Raw genomic sequence first — 26,988 nt, forward strand, 5'->3', positions numbered from 1 at the left:
AATATATTTACGCTTGGCAGGGCACCGACTCGTGAATTATGTCCCCAATACTGACATGCACAACTCGTAAACATCGGATTTAATATTCACGACTTATAGAGCACAAGTTGTGAATATTTGTAATAAATAATATTGACGAATATGTTCGATGTACCTCGAGAGCCACCATAAACCATACTACCATTGTGGGAGGGAACAAGATCACGCACTTTAGAGGGTCTAAAGCGTTTCAAATGAAAATACGGGAGACTTCATGCCCAGATACAACTGTGAACTCAGTGAGCAAGTTTAGGCCCAAAAGTCATGTTTCTAAAATACTGCCTCCACTAAAGAAATATATTTGTGTTTACAAGCATTTTGTGCATGTTCACGTTTGAGCCCATTGTTTTTATAACCGCTTTAAAGGCACTGTACACGTTTGGTAAATGTCAAAGACCAGTGTTCTCACTGACTTGGTGTATCCTATCATAAACATAAAATAACAAGCCTGTAAAAATTTGGGCTCAATTGTTGGTCTTTGAAGTTGCGAGAAAATGTTGAAGGATAAAACACCCTTGTTGGGCGAATTTGTGTGCTTTCAGATATGAATAAAATACTTCTAGCTAGAAGTCTTTTATAATTTTAGTGAGAAATTACCTCTTTCTCAAAAACTACGTTACTTCAGAGGGAGTCGTTTCCCACAATGTTTTATACTATCAACAGCTTTCCAATGCTCGTTACCAAGTCAATTTTTAAGTTAATATTTGTTTTGAGTAATTACCAAACGTGTACCTTCCCTTTAAAGAATAAGACCCTCGATGTTTCCGTTGCGGAAATGCTATTAAAGGCACTGGACATGTTTGGTAATAAGTCGTCTCACTTGGTGTACTTGGGTTCAACTGGTCATCTAATTTGCAAGAGAATAATGAAAGAAGAACAACAAATCTTGTGACATTACAATGTATGCTTTCAGATGCATAATAAAGGACTTCAGCTGATTCGGAAGTCTTTTATATTTATTTTAGTGAGAAGTTACCTCCTTTCAAAACTATACTTTTCTTCAGAGGGAGCCGTTTCTCACATTGTTTTATATTATATAACTGACATACAGATCCTTGTCATTTGATTGGTGGAACTTATTTCACGTGACATTCACTATTACTCCCATCCGCACCGGCGATCAAAAAGACGTATTCGACCATGGGGAAATAGCATTTCCCATTCAACAGTTAGGATCATCCTTGTTCCCAATGTTTTTGAGCAGTACAGCGCCGCCGCGCCGCTGCTAAACCATAGGAGCACCTGTGCAAAAGGTTGTGATCCGATTTGTGCATTGTTGCCGCTACGCGGCGCTATTTGTTTTTGGTTGTCAGTAATTGTGATTTTTCATAATGTTATACTTTTAGAATACATCAAATGACAAGGATCTATATGTCAGTTATATAAAACAAATATTGAGTGGCTTTAATTCGTGGATTGGAAGGAGTAAAATTTTGACTGTTCCATTTCACTCGGCTTCGCCTCGTGAAATGGAACAGTCCAAATTTTACCTTGCGATATTATTCCTCCCATTCCACTCGGAGCCACTCAATATTTGTATACTATCAACGGCTCTCTTCATTGGTCGTTTCCAAGTAAGTTTTCATGCTAACAATTATTTTAGGGAATTACCAATAGTGTCCAGTGCCTTTTAAACACAAAAGTCTGGTTGTGTTTTAAGTAAAATCAAAATTTTACATGCGTGTCCATTTACCAAGTATCCTAAACACAGTTTGTCTTTGCCTTGTTAGTTCAAATTACACTCACAGTAATAATGTCTATTTTGCACTTTGAAACTGTTCAAGTGAAAATATTTAATTTATTTTATACAGTTATCGTTTACATACAGCAATTAATGACACTATAATGTGCACACTTTAAACATTCAAAAAAAAGTTAAGCGGAAACTGAACTATAATAGCAAATTTTAAACCACCGAATGTATGTTTAAACGATGTAGAGCGAATTATATTATTAAAGGGGAATGCGTTTGGTAATCAATCTTTAAATTGGTGTAAATAACAAGTTTTGATTAGAAGTGAACATCAGCTTTCGGTATGGTATACATTTCGAGAAAAAAAAACATCACTTAAATTATGGTTATTTAAAAAGTCATGTGCTGTAAGGCCCAAAATATGAATATGAGAGAGCGTTACCATTCGATTTGAGTGTAGATTCGTAACATAAATCTACACTTTCATCAATAGAGTGGCGTCTCAGAAATAGTTAACATAACGGACCCAACTTGCAATTTCCGGATTAAATATTGCTGGCGCTATTCTTTGTTCGACATGGTTCGACTTTACTCTTTGAGAAGCCGGGTGTGAAAATTGCTGGTAAAAACTGGTTATTATTTATATATAATATTTAAAAAAAACAGTCAGTTTACCTCGCGTTGTTTTTTAAAACTTGTTTTTTTTCAAGACCTTGTAACCAATCTCTACAACAAAACAAAGAATGAACAATTAACAGCTATTTGTATACATATTCTTCACATTATTACACACTTTCTAAAAGGCAGTGGACACTATTGGTAATTGTCAAAGACCAGTCTTCTCACTTGGTATATCTCAACATATGAATAAAATAACAAAGCTGTAAAAATTTGGTCTGTCTTCTCACTTGGTATATCTCAACATATGAGTAAAATAACAAAGCTGTAAAAATTTGAGCTCTATTGGTCGTCGGAGTTGCGAGATAAATGAAAGAAAAAACACCCTTGTTACACGAAGTTGTCTGCTTTCAGATGCTTGATTTCGAGAACTCAAATTCTTAACTTGAGCTCTCGAAATCAAATTCGTGGAAATCTACTTCTTTCTCGAAAACTACGTCACTTCAGAGGGAGCCGTTTTTCATAATGTTTTTTGCTATCAACCTCTCCCCATTACTCGTTATCAAGTGAGGTTTTATGCTGATAATTATTTTGAGTAATTACCAATAGTGTCTACTGCCTTTAAAAGTTGAACAATTAATTAACTTTTAGTCTATTGTATGACAAAAAGACTCAACAGAAAGTAATGCGTAACTTCTCTAGGCTTGGAGTTGTGCAGGTATACAACAATTAATTAAAACGAATTCAAGCATTGACTTGGCTGGTCATACCCTGTTCTGGCAATCATAATTGTGTTGTGCTTAGCTATGTATCAGTACTTAAGCAGCTCTATTAAGTTTGGCCCAGGCACTAAAGCTGTTCGAAGCACGTGAATCTCTGGATCAGCAGAGTCATGATATTGCGCCCTGATTTGCCACGGTTTTTATCCTAGTGGGTAATATAATGTTAATGATTCTTAAAATCTAATTACACCTTCCTAGATGTGTTAACACAATTAAAAGAAAATACTACTACTGTGTATATAACAAAATACATTACAAGTTGAGAAACCACATTTGTGACAAGTGAAATACTTCTTTAACATCAAACTATGACAAAGGTAAAGAGTTTTACTGTCACATACTATTTACTAAAAACACTGACTTATTAGATTTGTTTATATATAAATATTTGTTTTACTGACACTGGTCCCACGAAATAAACTATGGTCCACAAATGTGTCTGGACAAAATTTTAGTTGATATTGCAGTTTTAGAGTCTGTTTACTTATGTTTAATTGTTTCCTTATTGGTACGTAAAATGTGACTTTTCAATTCGTAAAGAACCCACATGCAAGGGGCAGGTTCCTCTGTACATTGGACAGTTATCGGCTTTTAAACTTCTTAGGAACCATGGGTACATTTGTCTGAACGAACACTATGGTATACATCGAGCTAAACGTTTCAGTTATTAATAGAAAGGGATTTCAACTTGCAATTTCCAGATTAACGTGCCGGCGCTACAGGCCTACCAATTAGTTGTTAATCAAAAGGTCGCACGTTCAAGTCCCGTTCTAGTTTTGTCTTTTTCGTGGGACCTCACTGCTATACAAGTTTAAGCAGTCAGTTTCCCTTGGTCTTTTTGAACACTAACTATTAGTTTCTAAAACATTATTGATTTCACAAGTTCATGTAAAACTATGTCCTTTTAATGGTTCCGTTTGTCGTCAAATGACGATTGAACGAATCGAGTATCTCATGAATATTTAATAGTAGCCTTGAATAATATGTTGCTTCAAATGTTTCCTCATTCAAATACTAACAATACTTTTTGCATTAGGAACTTTAAATCTCAGTTTTGTTTTCTTTCTTTAAAGATGGACTATAACGGTACTCCTACATTAAAATCACTATCAGAACTTGTTTATGTTGTGTTCAGCTATCAATTCATTGTTGTGGTCATGTTTTTCTCCAAATAATTTTGCTACAATTTGACCGAAAAAATTTGACCTCGATTCTTCGATTTTGAAATTTCCCGCCCTGTACTGGTTCCCGGCTATTAAACCAACACTGAAATCCAAGCGGATTTGTAAACCAGCGGACGTCATGAACGCGGTCAAAAAATGGTGATGTCATACCCATGAAGCAACAAGAGTAAACAAAGATTACGCCATGTTACTCTATGGCGTGTCAAACGTTGCATTATTCGATAATGTACAATATATGTGCGATGTTTCTCATATATATGCGATAATTGTCACATATGTGCGATATTCATTTGATGTATGCAATAAATGTAATATATATGCAATAAATGTAATATATATGCAATAAATATAATATATATGCAATAAATTGTAATATATGTGCGATAAATTGTAATATATGTGCGATAAATTGTAATATATGTGCGATAAATTGTAATATATGTGCGATAAATTGTAATATATGTGCGATAAATTGTAATATATGTGCGATAAATTGTAATATATGTGCGATAAATTGTAATATATGTGCGATAAATTGTAATATATGTGCGATAAATTGTAATATATGTGCGATAAATTGTAATATGTGTGCGATAAATTGTAATATATGTGCGATAAATTGTAATATATGTGCGATAAATTGTAATATATGTGCAATAATTTGCAATATATGTGCGATAATTTGCAATAGATATGTGATATTTTTTAATATCTGTTTGATAATTTTGTAGTATATTATATGCGATCATTTGTATGCGATGTTTTGTGACGGTATACATATGCGATAATTTAATATACATGTGCGATGTTCATTCTTATATATGTGCGAAAACGGAATTGTGGGTTATAGTATGGCTTCCTGTCCGCTTGATCCCCGTATCCGTAATGTTTTAGATCGGGCCAGACTATACTCTGGACGGTATAGTATGGTTCCTATGGTTCAATGAGATTGGCGTAGGGTTTATAGTGATGGTCAGGGTACGAGACTCGAGCAGCGTATTTCCGAAACAGCCAGCCAGCCGCGTATTCGGATAATAGAACACATACAGTACAGGGAGGTGACAAAATGTTGCATTTTGCTCAAATCTGAAGGTGAAGATCTGTTTTACTCGAACGAATTCTGCAATATTAGCATAATTTAGAATTTTTAATTGATAATATGTCAATTTCATAGATTCACATGATTAAAAAATAATTTTTAAAAAGTGAAAAACATTAACAAAACGTCAAAAAATGACCCGCAAACGAAAAGGCAAACATTTTTATTTTGTATTTTTTGCATTTTTTAATATGTCAAAAAAACATCACTGTGAAATACAAAACCATAACTTGAAAAGAATTTATACCCTTCGTTAAAACAAAACATTTAATTTGTAATCCAGAACTTTCAAGACTAATATAGTGGGCGTATCAAATTTTGGAGCTGGGTAAATTTGGTTCACTATCTAGTGGTTAATTAACCACAGTTATTCTGACGCCATTGTCAATGTACATTCCGCCCAATTACATAGACGGTGCACTTAAACACAATTTGAAAAGAATTTGAACCCTTCGTTAAGACAAAAAGTTGCTTTCTTGTTCCAGAACCTTGAAGGAAGATAGACTGGACGTATCAAATTTTGAGCTGGCTAAATTGGTCAACTATTATTGATTCTGCAATAAAAAGAAAATGTTTAAAGAAAATGTTTAAAGAAATTGTTTGTCTTATCGAAGGGTGTCACCACTTTTTGCTCGCGGCTGACATAACTATAAATGTGGTGACTAAGATTCAAAAAATTTGAAAAATGATTTTGCAAACAAGACACAGTTGAATTTTTATAGCACAAGAACTTTTAAATTTTATTGACAACAATTAAAAATAATCAATCATGAGTGTTTCAGATATAGCTCGGTAATTTACTAACTTTAACTGTTCTACGATTTAAAGTCACCTGGAAATAGAAGTGTTTTTCTTTCAAACATAAGAGTATATGCTTACGAACAATAAAACAATTTATTTAGTAATTGATAAGACAAACATTTTCTTTTTATTGCAGAATCAATAATAGTTGACCAATTTAGCCAGCTCAAAATTTGATACGTCCAGTCTATCTTCCTTCAAGATTCTGGAACAAGAAAGCAACTTTTTGTCTTAACGAAGGGTTCAAATTCTTTTCAAATTGTGTTTAAGTGCACCGTCTATGTAATTGGGCGGAATGTACATTGACAATGGCGTCAGAATAACTGTGGTTAATTAACCACTAGATAGTGAACCAAATTTACCCAGCTCCAAAATTTGATACGCCCACTATATTAGTCTTGAAAGTTCTGGATTACAAATTAAATGTTTTGTTTTAACGAAGGGTATAAATTCTTTTCAAGTTATGGTTTTGTATTTCACAGTGATGTTTTTTTGACATATTAAAAAATGCAAAAAATACAAAATAAAAATGTTTGCCTTTTCGTTTGCGGGTCATTTTTTGACGTTTTGTTAATGTTTTTCACTTTTTAAAAATTATTTTTTTAATCATGTGAAGCTATGAAATTGACATATTATCAATTAAAAATTCTAAATTATGCTAATATTGCAGAATTCGTTCGAGTAAAACAGATCTTCACCTTCAGATTTGAGCAAAATGCAACATTTTGTCACCTCCCTGTACTGTATGTGTTCTATTATCCGAATACGCGGCTGGCTGGCTATTTCGGAAATACGCTGCTCGAGTCTCGTACCCTGACCATCACTATAAACCCTACGACAATCTCATTGAACCATAGGAACCATACTATACCGTCCAGAGTATAGTCTGGCCCGATCTAAAACATTACGGTTACGGGGATCAAGTGGACAGGAAGCGTACTATATCCCACAATTCCGTTTTCGCACATATAAGAACGAACATCGCACATGTATATTAAATTATCGCATATGTATACCGTCACAAAACATCGCATACAAATGATCGCATATAATATACTACAAAATTATCAAACATATATTAAAACTTATCGCATCTCTATTGCAAATTATCGCACATATATTGCAAATTATTGCACATATATTACAATTTATCGCACATATATTACAATTTATCGCACATATATTACAATTTATCGCACACATATTACAATTTATCGCACATATATTACAATTGATCGCACATATATTACAATTTATCGCACATATATTACAATTTATTGCATATATATTACATTTATTGCATATGTATTACATTTGTTGCATATATATTACATTTATTGCATATATATTACATTTATTGCATACATCAAATGAATATCGCACATATGTGACAATTATCGCATATAATATATGAGAAACATCGCACATATATTGTACATTATCGAATAATGCAACGTTTGACACGCCATAACCGTCCAGAGTATAGTCTGGCCCGATCTAAAACATTACGGATACGGGGATCAAGTGGACAGGAAGCCATACTATATCCCACAATTCCGTTTTCACACATATATAAGAACGAACATCGCACATGTATATTAAATTATCGCATATGTATACCGTCACAAAACATCGCATACAAATGATCGCATATAATATACTACAAAATTATCAAACATATATTAAAAATTATCGCATATATATTGCAAATTATCGCACATATATTGCAAATTATTGCACATATATTACAATTTATCGCACATATATTACAATTTATCGCACATATATTACAATTTATCGCACATATATTACAATTTATCGCACATATATTACAATTTATCGCACATATATTACAATTTATCGCACATATATTACAATTTATCGCACATATATTACAATTTATCGCACATATATTACAATTTATCGCACATATATTACAATTTATTGCATATATATTACATTTATTGCATATATATTACATTTATTGCATATATATTACATTTATTGCATACATCAAATGAATATCGCACATATGTGACAATTATCGCATATATATGAGAAACATCGCACATATATTGTACATTATCGAATAATGCAACGTTTGACACGCCATATTACTCCGTGTGTTGTGTATGCGTTTTCATCCACACTATAGGCGTGCGTGTGTGCTACGAAGCTTTTTGTTTCTAATGTATCAGCTATAAATACTGCCGACTATTTGGTTGTTTGTGGATGCACTAGAAGTTTCAAAGTTTGTGTAAGAAGCCTGGATCGATTCCGAAATTTAAACCTCTAAGCATCGAGAGAATTCAGGGGGATCTTCTACCACCAGGCCCCAGCCAGTGCTGCTTGTGTATGCTACGACGTCGGCGGGGTCCCTCTGCCGTGGCCCTGGTCGCAAGTGGCCGTGGAACAGCAAAAGAATCAAGTGGCATTACAGAAAAGAGAGGGAGAAAAGCCTAGTAAGTACTTGTTAATAATTTTTAAAAATCTACTACTGAGAAACTATCTCCATTATTAATTCAGGCCCAATACATGTACATGTAATTGTAATCAGAAAAATAGTAAACAATCTCTACCCTTTTCATGCAAGGAACAATCATCTTGTCAAATGACACGATGTGCATGCTCTGAATCTGACCCGACTACCATAAAATAGCTACATAGTGTATTGACTCTGTTGAGTGATGAATCCATGTAGCCACCCAAGTGCTTTAGGCATGTTTATGCCCTGGTTTACACTTTCTGGCATGTTCATGCTCAACCATGTGTGAACACTATATTAATCCATTTAAAAAGTTGATTGTTACAGTTAAAAGTTTATTGGCCTCGCTGACATGTATTTATATTGGTCTATACTGGATTGCTGGACATGTATTTATATTGGTCTATACTGGATTGCTGGACATGTATTTATATTGGTCTATACTGGATTGCTGGACATTGTTTTTGCCAAAGCTGCCTAAGAATTGTTCGCTTTTTTTTTTTTAAGGCACAGCTCAAAAATATGTTCAAACTCCCATCCATATAATTGCCCATCCATGGTCATTCAGAATTTTTCTCTCCTAATTCAGGAATTACCAATTCCAGAGAAGTTTAGTCTGAAGTTTTCCTATAGCTGTGTTTATTGGCTTGGCACGGTTAATTATGGAGTGTTTACTATATTTGCATTTGTAAAATAAGGCCAGTTCTTTTTCAGCACTAGTTTTTTTATTTATTTATTTATTTTTTGTTTTTATATTTTTTTGTACAGAAATAACTCGCAGCTCTACACTACAATGAGACTGCAGGACGAAGACAATGCAGTACGAAGACATGCTAGCCAGAACTAGAAATGGAGACCTAAGATTCTCAATAGCACTTTAGGTAAGTAGTAGGCCTATGCATGCAAATTTTCAGAGGATCAGATGATTTCTTCATTTTTAGTTTTTCAGCTGCCCCTTTGAAAACTGTTCACGGTGGAGGGGGGGAGGGGATGGGGTGTTGAATCGCAAGAACCCCCACCCCCCCCCCCCACCCCGATCTGTACCTGAACAGTTTTGTACTAGGTGTAGATCTGGGGGAGGGGGGTGGTTGGAGGTCATGTTTTCTATCAGACATAAAGAAAACCTGCCCCCTTGGTTTTGTTGCATGTGGACTCCTTTTGTACTGGTTTTGCGTTAACTCCTGTAAGGTTCTTTTCAAAACTACGCAAACTCAAAGAGAGATTGTCAGTACATGGTGTTACGTCAAACCTTCCGAGATTGTATTTCTGCCTTGTAAATTTTCAAGAAATCCCACATAACGATTATTTGGTTTTGTTTTTTATTTTTCATTAAACAGATACGCATAGAATGCATGCACAATGCACTTGTTCATTGTCAGCAGGGTGACAAGACATGAAAACAACTCCATCCGCAGCTGATGTGTAACCCCCGTGTCATTGACATCAACCTTCACCAGCCGGAAAAGGATGCAACAGCTTTTTTTTTTTGGGGGGTGGGGGTTCAAAGGTAGTGGGTTCAACTTTGTTTGAAGAAAGAATGACCCGTGTCCAGTTTCATGGATCTGTTCATCACCAAATTCTGCGCTTATGATCACCGTTCTCTGCTTACGTCCAAACGCTAAATTTCTGAGCTTACTTTGTAAGCGTAGAATGCCTGGTATAAACCAACTATGCACCCATGACCGGCAAAAGCCAAAATTCGCTGGTAACCTGTGAAACGCGCTTGATGTAAGCACAGAATTCCCTGCTTTCGCAAGTGCCGATTCTTTGTTTACAGTAAGCAGATCCATGAAATTGGGCCCTAGCTTGTACACATTGATGTGGGTTTTTATTTTATTTTTTATATATTTTTTTGTTTTTTGGGGGGGGGTAACCAGGGTAGTACAATCAACTTTGTTCAAAAACAGAATGACATGGTCTGTACACAATGATTTTATTATATTCTTTTAATGTACAACTTAATTTACAATTTACAAAGAGAACCACAGCTAACTAGGTACATAACATGGCTTAGGTTTTCTTTTTTTTGGGGGGAGGGGCGTTGACAGGGTTGTATAGTTAACTTTTTTTGATGACCGAATGTTCAGATGATTTCGCTATCACTAGGCAACCTTTTTTCAATTTTGATATTTTAAACTCAAAAATAAACTATTGTCGTTTGCAAATACATACAGTTTTAGTGTTGTCGTTATTATGGAGGTGTACATGGCTTCTGTTTTTTGTTTTGTTTTTATATTTCTGCTAACCAAGTTGAATGTTGTTACCATGTTAATCATAGTGTATTGTTGACAACAGGGGACAAGTTTATTGCACATAAGTGCTAAATTAATCAATTTGAACCACACACCTAATTTTATAAGCCATAGTAATTTACATTTTGTGTCTTTCAGAGGGGTGGGTGGTTCAAATTAAATTAATCAATTTGAACCACCCACCCATCTGAAAGAAACAAAATGAAATAATATACATGTACATTTATACGTAAATTATTATGGCTTATCAAATTATTTCTCACTCCCTCCGGATCATTATAACTTGGAAAATTGTTACGACTGAAGACAAATAAACCAAAGCAAAGCTGCCTAATCCGTTGGTGGATACGAAAATCCTTCCACTGTACTGTACACGAGGGTTTGGAAACGTCCTTCGTGTTGCTGCCATCAAACATGATGTCAGTGGCAGCGGTTGAACGGACAAGATAGTCCTAAGCTCACCACTTGCTGATAATAATCATTGCAGTGTTTTCTGTAAAACGAAACAAAAGAATTCATACAAAACACTGACACACTGTGTACAGAGCTTCGGTACGTGGTGTGACGTCACACACTGTGTATGAATGGTTCGTGGGTCACCGGCTTTTGCCGAAACTGAGTTTTCTGGGTCGGAGTACGCCGCGCGAATTTGTGTTTTTTTTGCATGAAGGTAAAGGTTTTATTGAATACTACTAAAATATCAGTCCTTATTTTACATTTCTTGTACAAAAATAGTAATATTGGCTATATCAATAATCTGTTATAGTCCATCTTTAATTGTTTTTTTCTTCTTACGTTGAACATTTTTCTATACGAGAGCTTGTAACCAATCTACAATTACAAACCGAAGAATGAACAATTAACTGCTATTTACATATGCTTTACATTGTTCCCAAATTTTCCGAAAAATGTAACCGTCATCGACAAACTTTAATTAATATTATTTTATTTTGCAATACAATTTAGATCACGACACGAGCCCAAATTTTAAGCTGCTTAAAGGAACACGTTGCCTTGGATCGGTCGAGTTGGTCTTTGAAAAGCGTTTGTAACCGTTTTTTTATAAAATGCATATGGGTAGAAAGATGTTGTAAGAGTAGAATACAATGATCCACACAAACATGCCTCGAAGTTGCGTGGTTTTCCTTTTACCTCGTCAACTAACACGTCAGCCATTTAAGGGGGTCACAATTTTGACTCCCATAAATGGCCGACCATGTTAGTTCGCACAGTAGAAGGAAAACCACGCAATTTCGAGGCAAACTTGTGTGGATCATTGTATTCTACTTTTAAAACATCTTTCCAACCATATGCATTTTATAAAAAACGGTTACAAACGCTTTTGTTTTGACCAACTCGTCCGATTCAAGGCAACGTGTTCCTTTAAACACACACAAATGCTTAACACTTGTCGGCTTAGCAGTATTGAACAGGATGCAAGTTAAAAATGGTACATGTAACATGGTATTATTGGCTGGTAAACCCCATCTGGTAAGCATATTTATTGTGCTGAGCCAGTTTTTGTACTAAAAGCAGCACTAGTGAAGCTGGGCCGACCAGGGCCTAAATTCACGGTGCTGATTTAACCGAATAACAGCGCTTTTCGAATCACGTGATTCCCTGGGATGCAAGGGCCGAATTCCACGGTAAGCAGAGCCATGCTATTGGGCCTTTATTGGCCATGAATTTTTAAAAGTTTTCTGCATTTTGATGGATACTATATATAATTTCACCTTCTTTAACCCCGACGTTTGTTGAAGGGTCAGTTGAGTCATCAGAATAACCTGCTGCGCCAACTTTTTAGTTATTTTCTTCAATGCGTCTTATCTTCATTTGACATCCTTTGAGGGAGACATGTCTGTCTTTCCATGGTACCCACTGCACTCCTTGGTAGTTACCAACGCTTTGTGACTGACTGTACATGCCATTCAGATTACTGTCGATGTCTTTACATTTGTAGTACCACCAGCCACCCTTGAATTCTTCAGCGCAGTTCTTTCCACCAGATGAGTCGTTATCCTTGTCTTTCGTTGTGAATGCCTTCTTATGCTTCTCCAGGCCATCGCCTTCACATTCAAAGAGAAAAACGAAAGAATTAAAAATGAGGTTACTGCTTATAGTAAACGTGCCGGTACAACCATGTGCACACCTCTTGTGTTGCCTCTGAAAAGACCAGTTGCAATACTCACCTCTTCGGGAAATAAAATAAAATAAAATAAATATTTAATGGGATGTTGTATTTGAGCTGTGTTGCTTTTATTGTTTGTATCGTCGTTGTCATCGTAGTTGTTGTTTTATTTACAATATTGTAAAACTGTTGAAAGACGGGACTCCTCTCTTAATGAATGACTCTTTCCACAATCGAAAGTTAGTCAGATAAATTCGCAACCAGATACATGTCAATAAAAAGGCCCTTTACCCCTTTTTGGGGTAAACATTTTCCCCGAAATTTCCCAGTAATCAGACCGGGCGCGGTGATCCTACCCTTGACGAAATGCCACTGACAAACCTGAGGACACGTTAACACTAACAGCAATGTTTATGCAGCTGAGCTGATAGAGGTTAATAGGCCTATACCTTTCACTTGAAAACTTTTAGTGAACGTCATTTCGCGTGAGGCATGATACAAAAATGGACGACGAGGCCAAACCATGTGCAGAGTATTTTGCAGAAATGCACCTTCAAACACTCTCCAAACTCTGACACCATCCACCCTGGCCTCTCCGCATCCAACCCCTACGCTAACGGTCACACACCATCACACTCTTCCCCTGCCAGTACTCCTACACCCAACCCCAAACCCTCCCAACTGACCCCTACCAATGTCGCACCCATGAAATCTCCCACTCTCACATCAAGCCACAACCTGCCAGTAATAATAGCTCTAACTATAGGTTTTCTCGGTCAAATTCAGAAAATGACCAGCCAATTTTCATGCGTTCGAGTTAAAGCTGTGTTGCCTCTCCAGTTGTTACTGCGTTTCAAATTCAGAATTCGGCCATTCAATTTCGTTTTGAGTAGATTCAAATTCCTTTAGCACTCTGTTTAATTTAGCGTATCGTCATTATTTTTCGTGGCACACACGCCTCGAGAAGCGTCTGCGAATTTGAATGCTGCCTTGATGAATTGTTAAATTGGATGATTATTTTGTTAAATCGAATGACGCAACATTGCATGTGACTAATCGAATGACCCTTTTCAGAATGACCCTTTTCAGAAGTATTCGATTTCGCGCGAAATAGAATATCTTGGTGGTTAAATTGGCTGCACATTTGCCGAAATTGACCAAGAAAACCTATATTAACCCGCCTCCGAGGAGTGGATGGATATTAAAGCAGGAGGGCTTCGTTTGGTATTAAATATTAAAAACATAGTTTGTAACGACTTTCGTTTTTTTTTTTTCGAGGGGGATGTTCAGTACCTGCATTTCCTAGAATTGGGTTGAATCCTTTGACTGTGAGATCATACTTGTCCCCAGTGATGCTGAACTCATCGTAGCGAACACTAGCGTTGCTCCCGTTAAATGCCTCCAGATCCACCACCAACTCCCACTTGGTGTTTTTTTTTTTTTTTTTTTTTTTTTTTTTCAGGGACCGAAGCTTGCTATTTCCCCACCAGAACTCCCCCTCTAGATCACCAAATCCAGCTTCGTAGTCTGCCCAGGTACGATTGAACTCAACAGAGCCGTCGAAGCGTTTTTGAATAACCTACATAAAGAAGCAGCGTCGGTAATAAAACATAGTAAACAGTATATGAAAAAAAAAAATAACTATGTGATTTTTTTTTAAATCAGAAAGTATATTGCTTAAAGGAACACGCTGCCTTGGATCAGTCGAGTTGGTCTTTGAAAAGCGTTTGAAACCGTTCGTTATGAAATGCATTAGGTTAGATAGATAATACAATATAATTATCCACACAAACATGCCTAAAATTTGCACGGACTTTTCCCTTACGTCGCAAACACGGTCTGCCATTTTGTGGAGTCAAAATTTTGACCCCCCAAATTGGCCGACCGTGTTTGTTTACGGCGTATATTTTCGAGGCATGTTTGTGTGGATCATTAAATACTCTACTTTTAAACCATCTATCTAACCATATGTAATTCATAACAAACGGCTACGAACGCTTTTTAAAGACAAACTCGCCCTATCCAAGGCAACGTGTCCCGTTGTAACAATACTGTTCGTAGAAAAGTGCAACACCAGTATTACAAGGTGTATGCATACGTGTGATAGTTTGGCTGGAAATCTTACTATGTTAGCTAGAAAATTGGCCCGAGCTAATAACGTTTGCCATATGACAAAACACACACATAGCATTATACTGGGTCAAATATCACAGAGCTGCTTACTTGAAGGAACACGTTGCCTTGGATCGGACGAGTTGGTCTATAACTGAGCGTTTGTAACCGTTTTTTATAAAATGCATATGGTTGGAAAGATGTTTTAAAAGTAGAATACAATTATCCACACAAGTTTGCCTCGAAATTGCGTGGTTTTCCGTTTATGCGCGAACTAACACGGTCGGCCATTTATGGGAGTCACCATAAATGGCCGACCGTGTTAGTCGACGAGGTAAAAGGAAAACCGTGCAACTTCGAGGCTAGTTTGTGTGGATCATTGTATTCTACTTTTACAACATCTTTCTACCCATATGCATTTTGTAAAAAACAGTTACAAACGCTTTTCATAGACCAACTCGACCGATCCAAGGCAACGTGTTCCTATAAAAAGGTTTGCTTAACAATTTTTTGTTCAGCAAAAACGTTCATTCATGTTGTTTTGAGTAGTAAGCTTGTTCGAGTAAGCATCATTTTGTTGAGCTAAGCTTAAGTTTAAGCAGCTCTTTATCAGAAATTTGATGGGGGTGTTTAGCAAAGGTTTTGAGAGCCTACAAAATGATCATTAGCTTGGCGCATGAATACTTGTCGATTTAAAGTAGTGCGTCCATATAGACTGTGCAAGTCTCGCACTAGCGAAAACGAGAACTTAATTCGAAAAAAAGTATATTTTTGTACAAAACCAAATTGTATTGAAATTGTTGTTTGTTAAAAAATTCTTAAAGATTATTATTTTTAACGTACTTTTTGTATAATTATTATTTTAATTCGTGTACATAATAATTGTTTTGTTTAAATTAACGTAAATATTATACATTTATCGGGACGAGGATCGCTGTTCGACATCGACCTGGATGGTTTTTCTAACAAACCCCGTTTGTGAATCACGTCCAATTGGTGCGATCATCACATAGGTTCAGCGATAATGGGAACGTCAATTGGGTAATATTCTTAATTGTTTAGAGTAAACCGGAAACTGGAGGTCAAGTTTTTTTCTTTAGTTTTCTTCGTTAATTTGTTGAATTGATTTTACTTTTCTGTTTTTAATTACTTATTTTTACATTCCCAAGAACATATTCACTTTTTAGAGTCATAACTTATGTTAAACTAAAATTATTGACAGAACAAAATCTCCCCAACGTAAAACTACATTAGGTTGGGACCACAATGCTCCCAGAAGTTCAATTTCTCGCGAGACTTGCACAGTCTATTGTGTTTACCAGCCGAACGTGGTTGTATGCACGCGTACATGTACTCAGCATATTTCTTCTTGGAATAAAACTATTTGTTTTTGCATTACCTAGGTTGTTGTTGCTGGTATGCGCATGAAACCAACGTTACCCGAAGCAAAAAGCTGAACACCAACAAGCGACTTTATATAGGTCTTCTCGGTCAAATTCGACAAATGAGCAGCCAATTTCATTTTCATGCGTTCGAATTAAAGCTAATTTGCCTCTCCGGCTTTTACTGCGTTTCAAATTCAGATTTCGGCCATTCAATGCTTTGATGAATTGTTAAATTGAATGATTATTTTGTTAAATCGAATGACGCAACATTACATTTGACTAATCATAACACGAAATCGAATTACCCTTTTCAGTAGCATTCGATTTCATGCGAAATAGAATAGGCTGGTGGTTAAATTGGTTGCTCATTTTCCGAAATTGACCGAGAAAACCTATAATATAAACATTGCTGTTGGTTTTGAACGCTCATAGTCTGGTTCTTGAAAATATGCATATTTTAATACGTGAGAAATTCGGTCCCATGTCAAGGTTAAGCAGCCTAAAAGGAGTGGCATTTGAACAACATTTCTAAAAGATAACGGCGGAAGAACAATAACGAGCTCTGAAAATGTGTAAAATGTTTCCGTATTTTCCGTATTTGTTATTATTTTCATTATTGAGCAATCTCATTATGTTCAAACTCTTCATCCGAGACTGAGAGATGGTGTACTTACAATGAATCCGTGACCAACGCTCCCTGATGAGTTTCGCTGCATGTCACAGAAGGCCGCTGTGGACTTCCCATCAACTGAGATGTTGTACACTCCATCAGTATCGTTTCCAGAATTGAGAACATACTGACAGTCATTGTAGACTGGGATTGCAGTTGTAGGGATTGGAGTAGTTATAGGGATTGGGGTTGTAAGAGGGATTAGGGTTGTAGTGGGGATTAAAGTTGAACTAGGGATCGGTGTTGTAGTAGGGATAACACTTGAACTAGGTAATACAGTTGAACTAGGGATTACAGTTGAGCTAGGGATGACAGTTGAACTAGGGATTACAGTACTAGGGATTACAGTTGAAGTAGGGACTACAGTTGAACTAGGGATTTCAGTTGAGCTAGGGATGACAGTTGAACTATGGATTACAGTTGAGCTAGGCATTGGGGTTGTACTAGGGACCATAGTTGAACTGGGGATTACAGTTGAACTAGGGATTACAGTTGAACTAGGGATTACAGTTGAAGTAGGGACTACAGTTGAACTAGGGATTACAGTTGAGCTAGGAATGACAGTTGAACTAGGGATTACAGTTGAGCTAGGGATGACAGTTGAACTAGGGCTTACAGTTGAACTAGTGCTTACAGTTGAACTAGGGATTACAGTTGAACTAGGGATTACAGTTGAACTAGGGACTACAGTTGAACTAGGGATTACAGTTGAACTAGGGATTACAGTTGAACTAGGGACTACAGTTGAACTAGGGATTACAGTTGAACTAGGGATTACAGTTGAAGTAGGGACTACAGTTGAATTAGGGATTACAGTTGAACTAGGGATTACAGTTGAACTAGGGATTACAGTTGAACTAGGGATTACAGTTGAACTATGGATTATAGTTGAACTAGGGGCTGCAGATTCAGTCCTAACTTCTGTAAACAATAACACACAATAAATTTCATGTAAACAGCGTGGAAAAGGTTTTTTTAAGGTGTTTATACAGTAGGCCCTAACGGTAGAACCTGGCAAAAGGGGGTTAGTTGCATACAGTTTTCAAAATTGCTGTGCTCAATCATACACTAAGTAATTTATGAGCGTGAACACATTGCCATCAATATTGGTGTACTAAACAACCGAAAATAAATGTTGCTCCTTTTTTCCAGATACAGTTTTGAATTTGACATTAAAAGATAAAAACAAACAGTTGTAGTATTAAATACATAGTCAGTTGGCTTTCCGCAGACTAAGATTTAACAAAACATATTGCGTATCCACACCCAGTCCTATATTATATAACAATTTAGCCACTGGACCGCCCAGCCACCTAAAGCGATACACTGTATTATGCGGTAGGAGGAAACCTCGCTATAGCTTTTGTTTGTAGAATAAAAAGAAACATCAAAATTAAACTAGATAGTCATTAGTAGGTCTACGGTGAATCCATCTAGTTTTTTATAGATCATTATTGATTCATCCCTTCACAGTTGACTTGTCGAAGCTAATGATGATGAAATAATTTAGCTCTTACCCAACCAAACGCTCATTAGTAAACACAAAGGAAACTGTATTTATCATTTACGGTGATATTGTCGAAAACTAACGCCTTCGCAAATAATCAGCATTGAGCCAGATAAAAGCCTTGAAAAGTTATTGTGTCCATGTTATCATTATACAAAAATAATCGCCATAAATATTACCGTAGGCGTTTAGCTAGGGAGTTTATTGTCGGTCCCCCCCCCCCCCCTCATGAGGACCTGTACAAATATCACCGAAAGGGTCACAAATTGTGCATTTATTTATAAATAATCAGCCTTGGAAAATGTTGAACTATGATTCCAGTAATTTACTGCAAGAATCTTGAAAATTATTTCGGTAAGCACCTTTAAAGGGAAAGGTATACCTTTGCCAATAATTAATGGAAAATGTCTAGCATTTTGAAAAACCATTACCTTCAAAGGAATGCGACTTGAAAAGAGAAATTGGGATTAAAAAACATTTCAATCTGAGAAACATTTCTGCATGAAACCTTTCCCAGATTGCATGTTCCGATTGCGGGTTATTCGTCATTTTGTGGACACAACCGCTCAAGACTTTCGGCGATATCTAAAAATGTCGACCACCTCGGTAAAAGTAAACTTTCACCTATTAGTTTTAATGATATTACACGCCTCTCAAGTGAAACTATCAAGCGGTTCCACAATTAAAGGAGCTCTTCGCATGTAACGCCTCGAGTCAGCTGAATAATTTACGATATGGATGTACGTTCTTAAACTTACCAACTGTACTGATTTCATGACATTTTTGTGATCTACGGAGTTCTTCAGCGTCCTTTGGTAAAGTTTTGATGTAGACGGGTCTGTCCTTCCTGGGCGGTGCATAAGCGTTGTGTCCGCCCAGCATGATTTGAGTGCAGGAGCAAGGATCGCCCGGGGGTAGAACGAACCGTACCGTGCCGCCTGCAGATTCATCTGGTTCAGTACCAAGTACACAGACACGGGTCGCAGATGACAACGCGTGTGTTGGATGATCTAAGATGGGAGTGTAAAACAAAGGGATACAATAAAGGTTCAAAGCAAGAAAAGGGAATCTCAGTAATAATAACAGCAACAACAACTACAGCGACAGCGTCAGCGACAACGACAGCGAGAGCGACAGCGAGAGCGACAGCGAGAGCGACAGCGAGAGCGACAGCGAGAGCGACAGCGACAGCCGCAGCAACAGCAACAGCGGCAACGACAGTTAAAATTTCAAGTTAACAATTCAACAAATATTAGTTGACGTTGCTGATATACTTACCAATAGAAATGATTGCAATCATTGCCAATAAACTCAACATCCACGGCTTAGTCATATTTCGTTAAACTCCAGCAGACTGCAATCTGGTGCAGAAAAGAAATTAAACAACTTTAGAAAAATATGTCGAAGACGTGTAAAGAGCCCGCCAAGAACACACAACATGCATGAACTCGATGGAACATTGCAACAACCATTTTGTTTCCTTTGATGAGTAGATGAGACAGCACTGACAACAAGGGAATAACTAAATGACACCATGGCGGTGTCGTGTCGGTGTTGACACATACATACACCGGGAAGAATAGACAAATGTATAGCTTTCGCACCCTCCCAAAAACAACTCGTTAAGTCTATATAGCGGTCCGTTTCTCAGCTAGCGAGGCAAAGGAAGTACGGAAGTCCAAAATAAACTTTCCTATATTTCCGTCAAATTCTGTCCCCTTTCGTATATCGGATTTTTTTTTTAGACACTGGACACTATTGGTAATTGTCAAAGACCAGTCTTCTCACTTAAAAATTTAAGTTCAATTGGTCGTCGAAGTTGCGAGATAATAATGACAGAAAACACCCTTGTCACACGTTGTTGTGTGCTTTCAGATGCTTGATTTCGAGACCTAAAATTCTAATTCTGAGGTATCGAGATCAAATTCATAAAAAAATTACTTCTTTCGCAAAAACTACGTTACTTCAGAGGAAGCTGTTTCGCACAATGTTTTATACTATATCAATAGCTCTCCATTACTCGTTACCAAGTATAAGTTTGTATGCTAATAATTATGTTGAGTAGTTACCAATAGTGTCCACTGCCTTTAAGGCAAGTGCGCATGCGCTGCAAATAGTGACACGTTGTTGGTATTTTCAAACCACTTTGAAAACTAGAAAGTTTCTGAGTACTTTATGTTAATGACCAATTCAGTGAAATATAACTGCCATGTTGTCATGGCGCTATCACGACAGGTCTTCAACGTAACTTCGTAAATTTTACAAAAATTGTTAAATGATCGTGACCTTCTAAAAAAAAATGTTTGGAACGATCAAAGACAAATTGACTCACTGTTACAATGTGCGAACAAAACACCCTTTATGTTGTAGGAAATAATCTGAATAGCATGACACGCCTCACAAAATGAAGCCGATGGCCTCTTTTGGGGTTAGAATGGTGCGTATCTGTTTGTTTGATGTATTGAATTTATGCGGATAAAATACAGCTGCAGGAACATGGAAAAAATACATAAACATTATAGGGAGGTTAAACAATGGAATAAAATAATGAAAATAATAATGTGAAATAATCGAGTTTGTATGCACATGGCTTCGGGTTTGTTTGTTCAATGTTTGTTTGTTGGGGTGTTTGTTCGTAAGTTATTTTATTCGGATTATACGCGGTGACGAAGGGGGTTTGTCAGGGTATCAATGTTTTGCACCATTTTCTTTTTGTTTGAATTAGGGACTTCTGGCCAATCCCCGTAGTTTCCGTTCCCGGCAAGCAAAAACAAAACAAAAAACAAACAAAACAATAAAATACACATTTATCAATCCTTACATTAATTTAAAAAAAGAAAAGAAGTTGAACATCACAACGAGAAAGAAGTGCAAGAACAAAATATGAAATTCTGACGTGAGTACGAACAATACAAAAGAAATAAATACAAGTCGAAGTAAAGGACTGTAACAGTTCATTACAAATTAATACTTAGCAATAAAAAAATGAATTTAGATGAAAATGTTTAAACTCAAAATTCAAAACACATTTCATAAAATAAAAGTAAAAATGCTGCGTACAGAAACTATTTTACATTATTAAACACACTGGACACTATTGGTAATTGTCAAAGACCAGTCTTCTCACTTGGTGTATCTCAACATGGTAATGCATAACAAACCTGTGAAAGTTTGAGCTCAATTGGTCGTCGAATTTGCGAGATAATAATGAATAATGGAAGAAAAAACGCCATTGATGCACAAGTTTTGTGCTTTCAAATTCTGAGGTTTCGAAATCAAATTCAAATATTTTGGTGAGATATGACTTCTTTCTCCAAAAACTTCGTAACTTGAGAGGGAGCTGCTTCTCACAATGTTTTTTACTATCAACAGCTCCCCATTACTCGTTACCAAGTAAGGTTTTATGCTAAAAATCATCTTGAGTAATTACCAATAGTGTCTGTGCAAAGCTTCAAATGCAGTTTGTTTTAAATGCGAAAACACCATGATCGAGATGCTCACTGCATGCAACAGAGTAGCGAATTAAACCAGCAAGTCACAATTAAAGAAACAACTCACAAATAAACGAAAACCTCAGAAATAAACGAACAACTCATATATAAGTGAAAGAGCAACTCAGAAATAAACGAATGCATGTATTTCAGAAATAAACCAACCAACAAACAGCCCACTCGTTTTTTAATGGTTTCTTCCGCGATCAAATGCTCCGTGCTCGTACTCATTAATTGCTCAGTCTAGTTTGTGATATTGTCATCATTAAAGCTAAATAATACAATAGTCATTAACAATTTACAAGTCAACTGTAACGGGGAGGGAGAAATAATGATCACAGTTTCACGATAGCTTTTACAAATAATTTGTTCATCCTTATAGAAAATGATCACCATAAAAATTACCGGTCGCCATTAACGAGATCACAAATTGTTCCCATGGGACTTATCACTTTCCCGAACCTGAAATAATATGTTATTCAATGACAATATCAGCGAAAAGGAAGGTAATTTTACGCACATAACAGTGGACATGTTTTGCAATTTGAGCCACCATTCAAGTAAATAACTCAAAGAGTCTTTAAAACTATATAAACATTCATAAACTAATCGAGCGACAGGGATGGGGTAAAACATTATCCAGACCATGAAGATCTTAAGTAGACTGGCACCCTTTGGTCACGTTCAATTAGACTGGTGAGGCTCGCGACGATAAGGACACCAATGGGCTTCTGGGCACCTCTGAGCCGCCAGCTGATGGGAAATTAACGTGTGGGCAATGTTGTGTCATTTTTGCTCTTGACACATCACTTTTGTCCACTATATTTTAAAATAACAATTTTATCAAAAGGACAATTAAAAGAAAAACTTGAAAATCTTTTAAAACGAACAAATCCTGCAAAAAATCCTGTCGCTTTGGGCGATGGGTACTTTTATGACACTGGACAGCGCATCTGCAATGCAGTTGAGGTATGAAACTCTTACCAGCTTCTTTTTTGACAGAAAAACCCATAACACATAAAATAACACGATACAGTCAACATCTGTATGACGCGTTATTCCAGATCATGGCTATCCTTTGTGTAAATCGTTGTTAATTTCCCCCTTCACAGTTGACTTGTAAAATGTCAATGACGATGGCGTTATTGAGCTGTGTGGTAATTTTCTCTCATCATCATGCCAAACAAATAATTATCTTAGCAATTAATCAGGATGATAATTTCATGCCCGGTAAAGTCCGTTGAAAACTATTTTGTCTGTCCTTATAAAAAATAAAAAAGAATGAAAAAAAGGGTTCCATAAATTACAGGTAGCCATTACGCACGTATTTTCCCCTAGCAACGTTTTACTTGAAATAATCTCATTTTTCAACAGCACGATTGTACTTGAATACAAAAGTCATGAGTTGCTTTTGAAATTTGATCTACGATTCCAGTAAACTGCAAAAAGAAAAAAAAAAAACGACCACGACGGAGTAAAGGCACCTGGAAATGGATTTTTTTCTTCTTCAAACATTAGAGTATATGTTCATGAACAATAAAATAATTTGTTGAGTAACTGTTTTTAACGATTTATATGTTTAAAAAAATGAATAAAGTTGTGTGGGGTGACTCCGCCTACCCCTTTTATGACGTCAATCGAGGAAGACTTTGCCTTGATCGAACATCGAACACACGTACGTACAAGTACATTCAAGTCCTAGTCGTGAGTTCGTACGTTTTGAAAACGTTTTTTTCTTGCATTTTTCCGGCAATGTCGACCAGGTGTATTGCTGCTGGTCAGTTTCCCAAGTTGTCGGTCCGACGTCCTTTCCAGCGCTGTGCAGCAAACACTTCGAGCCGTCGTGCTTCGAGAATCCGGAATACACTTCACATTTTGACATTAAGAGAAAGGTTCTTTTCTAAAACATGACGCCATCCCGATAATTTTTCCAGCTTTTTTTCCACTCTATTGTCTCTGGAGTGTTGTACGTTTTCCACTTTTGAGAGTGAAAGTCAATCTGTGTCACTCTTTTTGAGTGAAGTTGTAACGAACTTCTCTCAGAGTTGAGTTGAAAGTACCCGTCTTCCACTTAAGTTGCCCTTTGGTCCTTATGTAAAAGAGTGGTTAGCTGACAAAGCTAATGTTTTGACTCGTTGACATTGAAAGAGGAAGTCGAGTCTTGATAGTTCTAGATCGAGACAAATGGATGTACGGAGGGGTGGGGACACACACTCTAAAAACTCCCGGGTCAGAATTGACCCGGATTTGGTCCCAGGGAGCAGACCCATTTCTGGGTCAGTTTGACCCGGAATCTGTGTCAATGTGTCCCGGAATCCGAGTCAAAATCCCCGCTTTTAACAAAATTTCTGGTCACAATGACACGGATTCCGGGTCAAATTGACACGGATTCCGGGTCAAATTGACACGGATTCCGGGTCAAACACTGGGACCTAAATCGGGGTCAATTCTGACTCTGGTGTTTTTAAAGTGCACGTTAATACAACACTGAAAGAGTGGATGAATAGTGTAACAGGCTAAATAAAATCATAGAGCTAGGACCCTATGATAAACATACATAGTTTTGTATAGATACCTTTACGCCTCACCCAAAATTACCTATTAAATAACCGCTTTGTAAATTAAAAATTCACATAAAAAAATATTTACTCTCTCGGCCAGCTTGCCTAAATACCACGGATCTTACATGCATAGCATGTGAACCAACTTCACCATTTCACATAAACATTTGACTTTTTATTTGATTGTGTGAGGATCCAGGAGAGTTTTTAGCCTGAAATCTCCCCTCATCCCAAACGAGTAAAACACCAAATGTGTGTCTCATCCTTCAGTCCACATAATAGTCAAAATAAACGTTTACCACAATCATTAATGTGAAATAACAACTAACAACAACTAAAATTAGTTAATTTTTTTCAACGAAACAAAGTTATTCCATCACAATTAATATTCAACTACTATTGATTTTTCTTTCGTCATGCTTTTTTTATCAGATAAAGCAAAAAGAGCAGAATTACGAATGTATACTTACATCTGCGTGTTTCTTTTTAGTACCAGGTTTTTCCTCCGGCGTTTGCTACTTGTTGATTCTTCAGTTAGAGAGTTCCATATGCGTTATACGGTATCTTTGCCATGCATATTGATTAACGCGTTCAACTAAATGCTCCATTTAAAGGCAGTGGACACTATTGGTAATTACTCAAAATAATTATTAGCAAAAACCTTACTTGACAAAGAGTAATGGGGAGCTGTTGATAGTATAAAACATTGTGAGAAACGGCTCCCTCTGAAGTAACGTTGTTTTCGAGAAAGAAGTAATTCTTCACGAAACTGTTTTCGAGACCTAAGATTGAGAATTTGAGGTCTCGAAAGCAAGCATCTGAAAGCACACAACTTCAGATGACAAGGGTGTTTTTCTTTCATTGCTATCTCTTAACTTTGATGACCGATTGAGCTCAAATTTTCACAGATTTTTATTTTATGCATATGTTGAGATACACGAAATGAGAAGCCTGGTCTTTGACAAGTACTAATAGTGTCCAGTGTCTTTAAGTTGATCTGTTGGGCGTACGAGCTTTTGTGAGTCGAGACATCCGGGCATTTCGAAAAGCAGCCACACATCGTGTGTTGAGGCAAAACGGAGCAAGGTACGTTGAAAGGAGCTATATTGTGATAATTTATTATACATTGAAATGGTTTGAAGAGGACAAAAATTAACAAGCTAATTAGAAAATGCAGTGCAAAATACCGGGTATTAAAAATGACGTTGATACATTATAGACTATAGCCTGAGGTATAAACGAGAATATAAAACTTATCATTACAAATGAGTTAAAATAGGACAAACGTACTTTGTTTTCTTTCCAGAATTAGTGGTTTATTTTATCACCATCATAATTTGTAGTTTTTGTGTTTGTACTTTTGTTCAAATTTGAATGGTGTAAATTTAAACTGCACCGTTTGTAAACAGTTGAAATGAAAGCCTACATCCATATGGACTGTAAAAGGGGTAACCCTGTTTCAGGCCCAGGAGTAGGTGGCATAGACCTCTGGACAAAAAAAGGTTATGTATCAATATATATTTGGTTTGCGGTATTAACACCATGTGTGTATCTACTTGTCGGTAAGAACAAACTAAGAACAAACTCTACCTGGCAAGTAGATACACACATGGTGTTACCGCAAACCAAATATATAACATCACCTTTGATACTAAGTTATGCAAGTATTACTATGACTTGAGTCGCCAAAATATTACACCAGTTTTTTTGTTTCAACCAATATAAATTTACAACAAATCAACGATTGTACAGGTATACAAATATTGTGTGGCTCAGAGTGGAATGGGAGGAATATTATCGCAAGATAAAATTTGGGCTGTTCCATTTCACGAGGCGAAGCCGAGTGAAATGGAGTGAAATGGAACAGTCCAAATTTTACCGAGCGATAATATTCCTTCCATTCCACGAATTAAAGCCACTCAATATTTGTTTTATATAACTGAACTGACATATAGATCCTTGTCATTTGATGTATTTTTTAAAAGTATAACATTATGAAAAATCACACAAATTACTGACAACCAAAAATCATATAGCAACAATGCACAAATCGGATCACAACCTTTTGCACAGGTGCTCCTTTGTTTTAGCAGCGGCGCGGCGGCGCTGTACTGCTCAAAACATTGGGAACAAGGATGATTCTAACTGTTGAATGGGAAATGCTATTCCCCATGGGCGAAT

General features: G+C 36.6%; 1 protein-coding gene and 1 long non-coding RNA gene across 2 annotated transcripts in view; both read left to right on the forward strand.

Annotated features, from left to right (window-relative positions):
- Window positions 1-26,988, forward strand: part of LOC139934062 (dolichol-phosphate mannosyltransferase subunit 3-like) — a 535,719-nt gene that overhangs the window by 273,791 nt on the left and 234,940 nt on the right. The gene's annotated exons all lie outside the window — the stretch shown is intronic.
- LOC139954294 (uncharacterized) lies at window positions 8,339-11,287 on the forward strand. The gene is made up of 3 exons (XR_011788085.1): window positions 8,339-8,678; window positions 9,470-9,582; window positions 10,039-11,287. It is a non-coding gene; the product is annotated as an uncharacterized lncRNA (long non-coding RNA).

The sequence above is a fragment of the Asterias amurensis genome, chromosome 2, assembly GCF_032118995.1.
Source record: "Asterias amurensis chromosome 2, ASM3211899v1".
NCBI classification, from domain to species: domain Eukaryota; kingdom Metazoa; phylum Echinodermata; class Asteroidea; order Forcipulatida; family Asteriidae; genus Asterias; species Asterias amurensis.